At 54.1% G+C, this 4,704-nt stretch overlaps 1 long non-coding RNA gene across 1 annotated transcript; it reads right to left on the bottom strand.

Moving 5' to 3' along the window:
• Positions 1–241: 241 nt before the first annotated feature.
• LOC102238615 lies at positions 242–3,405 on the bottom strand. The gene is made up of 3 exons (XR_313145.2): positions 3,338–3,405; positions 3,015–3,063; positions 242–390 (listed from the first exon to the last, which is right to left on the bottom strand). It is a non-coding gene; the product is annotated as an uncharacterized LOC102238615 (long non-coding RNA).
• Positions 3,406–4,704: the final 1,299 nt, after the last annotated feature.

Below are 4,704 nucleotides of genomic sequence, written 5' to 3'. Positions count from 1 at the left end.
GGGGTCAGTGCCAGGAAGGCCTGTGCACAGTGTGTGGAATGTGGGCGTTTCTGGGCCCAGCATCCATAAACCTCATCAGGGGTTCCCGATCCTGAGAGCTAAGGTGGCTGCCAGTGGAGAGGGAGCATCGTCCCGACCGCCCCACGGCCCTGCCTTTTCCTTAGACAACCGCGTGCAGACGCCAGTGTGGGCGCCCCACTCCACCCGCCCTGCAGTCCCGCCAGACCCCTCTTACTTGGAAGCTGTTGGGATTCTCATTTGTGTAGAGAAGAAACCGGGTGTTGATGTCCTTGGGGGACCAGGGGGATAGCTTCAAGGGCCGCTGTACGATCCCTGTCCAAGGCTTCTCATCGGGGAAGCAGCCGAAAGGTGGATAGCAGACCTCCTTTCCTGGAGCAGAAAGAGCAGCACAGGGGACACTGTGAGCTCAGAAAAGGAGCGACCTCGCCTCAGCTACACAGGAGGCGTTTCAGGGTGCAGCCCGGGCTGGCGAGGCCAATGCTGGGCTCCACCAGCTGTCAGTGCTCCCCAAATTCCACAGAGACACGGATCGCCTGTGCACACTCCCAGCGCCTCCCTGGGCGATTCTGATTTGCAGGGAGGGCAGGGGGGCACCGGAATCCGCTTGTTTCATGCTGTTTTCACCCTGATCATCAGGCCAGAGGGGGATTGGCTAAGCTTCCTGGCAAACTTCTGCCTTAAAACTACCTCTTCCGGGAGAGCCCCAGACGCCCCTTTACATGCCATCACCCGGAATCAGGGATGATAGCGCCTGCGATTCTGTAGCACAGAGATGCTGCTGAGTGGAGCCTGATGCTGGCGCCACACCCAGCACAGCAGCCGATCCTGGGTGCAGTCCAATCCCTCTGTCTTCATGTCACCCCTTGACGCACATTGTCCCCCAATTATTCTCTGCCATTTCAGGTTTTCCCTGTTGTTCTCAGAAAAGGTACATTTCTTAAGGCCAGGGTTGACTGAGTTTTGCATCATTCTGTATAGAGTAGGGGCTCAATACATGCAACCAATGATCCAAATAACCTCGTCCAAATCTGAGGGTCCTGCCTCTAGTCTACAGCACAAGCATTTTCACAGAGAGTGCCTACTGAGGGCGCATACTCAAATCTAGAGTATTTAAATGTCTCTTTTCCCTTAGGCTTCCTCAACTCCAAAACGGATGGTGCCAGAGGCTGGCCATTCACTCAAACACTGACAATAGTCATCAGTTTTTACCACCTGAAGCAAGAGTAGACTGTTTACTCTGTGCCAGATACCACACTAGCACTTCACCAGCATTATTCCCTTTAAGCCTCAAAATAGCCCATGAGTAAGGAATTACTTCCATTTTACAGATGGGAAAACCAAGGCACAGAGAGACAAAGTAAGCTGCCCAAGGTCACAGCCAATGGTGGGGCCAGGATTAGAACGGGGGGAGTTTAATTGGGAATAAAGCTAGGCACTGAGGGGATAGATACATCAGGTACAAACCCTGCCTTGAATGAGAGGTAATCTAACAGGAAAGGAATCATGATGACCTTGACTTCCTTCCAGGAAGAGGGACCAGTCCCAGATGAAGGGATGTGGAGACTAAAGCAAGTCTTGCTTCAGGTCGTAAATGCAGGAGCTTGAAGGCCAGGGTCAGGCACCATGGCTGTTAGGTGGATAGTGAGTGGGAGGTACTGGTGAGTGTGGTGGGGCTGGTGCTCCATGAAGGTGTTTTCGGGAACCCAGTGTGGGTGGCTCAGAGGCAGGAGAGCCTGGGAGAGGTGGCGGTTGGAGTGGGGCAGTACAGGGGTGGTGGGTCTGAGAGGAAACAGGCATTCTAGTCTTGGGTGACAGTGGAAATGAAAAGAAGGGTGGGGAGATGGGGTAGGGAGTGGTGCCTGAGCCTGGACAAGTGAGTGTGAAGTGTGGTGGGAGGCCCTGGTGGAGCTGCCTGGAAATTGGAGTGGGCAGGAGGGGATGGGGGGGGTGTGGGGAGCAGAGGCTAGGCAAAGGGGAAGCCACAGGAAAAGGGCAAGGAGACGACGGGAGTGACCTCTTTGGGACGCCCACATTTAGGGCTGGAGGATGCAGCAGAGGAGCAAAGGAGACCAAGAGGGGCCTTAAAGGCCAAGGTAAACAGGCATTCTAGTCTTGGGTGACAGTGGAAATGAAAAGAAGGGTGGGGAGATGGGGTAGGGAGTGGTGCCTGAGCCTGGACAAGTGAGTGTGAAGTGTGGTGGGAGGCCCTGGTGGAGCTGCCTGGAAATTGGAGGGGGCAGGAGGGGATGGCCAGGGGAACAGAGGCTGGGCAAAGGGGAAGCCACAGGAAAAGGGCAAGGAGACGACGGGAGTGACCTCTTTGGGACGCCCACATTTAGGGCTGGAGGATGCAGCAGAGGAGCAAAGGAGACCAAGAGGGGCCTTAAAGGCCAAGGTAGCAGCCAGACCCGGGTGGGCTCTGCTCTCTGGAGTCAGGTCCTGCTGCATGGCCAAGATGGAAGGGAGGCCAAGAGTGGGCTGGGAATGTGAGGAGGAAAGGAGGACTCATGGTGCAGAAGGTAGCCCAGCAGAAGGGAGACCAGAGAAAAGGCTCAGATTGGAGCTTGGGAGACAGAGGTGGCAACAGTGAGAGGAGTGATGGGGAGGGAGGGACAGTTCTCCATGGGACATCCATGTAGCTTAGGCTGCAGACACAAACTTGTCCACGCAAGGGACTGAGGACTTGGGGGCCTGTCGAGAGCACCATCCCCCAACACCGTTGCCCAACAGCCTACCAATTGGGTCACCCCATCACAGCCAGTTGCTGGAGGAAAAGGGCGGAAGGGTCCCCAGGGTCATCTGTGTCCAAGATGTTGCCCTGTGTTTGCTTCAGCATCAACACTCCCCAAAAGGTGGCAATTGTAGTTTTTGTTGAAATAATGATAACGCTGTTCATTCTGATGACAATGATGATGAGGCCTCTAGCTGCCCCACCCAGAGGCCAGTCCAGGCAAGGTCCCTTCCTCCCCACGGGGATGGGACAGCACCCTCACCTCTGACGGTGGCCAGCAGGAGGAGGCCGACGATCCAGGAGGGCAGCATCTACATGGATGAAAACACAGACAGTGGGATCCACCGCCCAACCCAGGCAGGGCAGGGGGCCTGGAGCCCAGGGAAGCCCGGTGCCTGGGTCCCATCAGGCTGTGCCTCCAGGTGGGAATCCTGAGGCTGAGGCCTCCCCACGCAGGGATATGGCAGCACCTCTGTGGAACCCAGATGCAGGATCCTCCCAGCACAGTGGCTGCTCCCTCTGGGCCATGTTCCTCTGGCTGCCCACCCCTGCCAAGCGCCCTGCCCGGGCAGAGCCATGACTTACTGTGTGACACCTGTGCTCCTCTCAGCCCCCGGGTGGCCGTGGGCTTTTATAACCAGGCTTTGCCCTTTGGACTCTTTAGACGAAAGGACAGGAAGATCGATAAGTGTCCTTTGCACCGAGATTATCATAAACACATACAGTCAGCTGAGCGGGGAGCAGAGGTATTTAAAGTGAGATCAGAGGGGAAAAAAACAGACTTTGGGGACAGGTGTTACATTGGAAATCAGTGAGCTGAACAGAGGACGCCTTAATCAGTAAGTCAAATTTGGAGTCTTTATTATGCCGGAGGTCTCAGATGTGTTATCTCCAGAGTCTGAGCAAACTAATATGGAGGAAGCTTTCCCTTTCCCAGTTCCTTTTTCTCCTAAATATGGGGTTTCCAGATCTTTTGCCGGCTTTACAAAGAGCCCTACGTGGTGGGAGATATTTTGCAGGAAGCTCGTAGCCTTGAGCACAGTACCATTTAGATAACTCAAACACACCTGGCATGGCAGTAACCAGGGATGGCAGCAGAGCGGCTTGCAAGGCCAGGTAATTGAGCTTCTTTTCCCTATTATTTGAGCAAGGGTGTTTACAGAACCAAGAATAGCAGAGTGAATTCATAGAACAAAGGACCATCTATCTTTAGTGGACAATTTCAAATAGCAGTTTTTGCAACATGGAGGTTATGGGAGCAAGATGGAGTGCCTATACTTCACAGGAAGAGACCCCATTAATCTGAATCTACAGGTCCAGCTGCCAAAAGATTGTGTTTCTGAGGTGAGAAGAGGGAACACCAGCCTCCTGTTCAGAATCCCTTCGGAAACAGGAGCCAAAGCCCGTCTTGGTGCCTGTAGGTGTTGGCAGGAATGGGGTCTGCAGGTTTGCTGTTCCTAGAAGGCACCTGGGTATGAGGACACGCTTGTCTTCTTCCCCGGGGGTGGGCTGGGTGCACAGCCGCCGCCAAAGGACCTGGACAGAGAACAAAAGCAAATGCAATCCTTTGTTGAGCAAGAAAGAGTCAAACAAACTTTGTTTAAAGAGATAGCTCTGTTTGGAAACCATATAGTCTATTTCCTAAGAATTTCTATGCTGCGTGGACTGTACTTTGACCTGGAGATAAGAAGGTTGAGGTGGCCCAGCCTGCCTCTTGCAGGATCAGGGATGAAGCCCCCAACCCGGACATGTGCCCTGACCTGGAATCGAACCGTGACCTCCTGGTTCATAGGTCCATGCTCAACCAGTGAGCCACAGCGGCCGGGCAGAGTTTCTCTTGCTCACTGAATTCCAGGCGCACCAGCCGGGCTGGACTTGTGTAAAGTTTTTGAAAGTGCCCACCCCAGGGTCTTTGCATATTCTGTTTCCTCCTCCCAACACATACCATCCCC

The sequence above is a fragment of the Myotis brandtii genome, unplaced genomic scaffold (assembly GCF_000412655.1).
Source record: "Myotis brandtii unplaced genomic scaffold, ASM41265v1 scaffold11946, whole genome shotgun sequence".
NCBI classification, from domain to species: Eukaryota; Metazoa; Chordata; class Mammalia; order Chiroptera; family Vespertilionidae; genus Myotis; species Myotis brandtii.
This window is presented reverse-complemented; position numbering and strand designations above follow the sequence as displayed.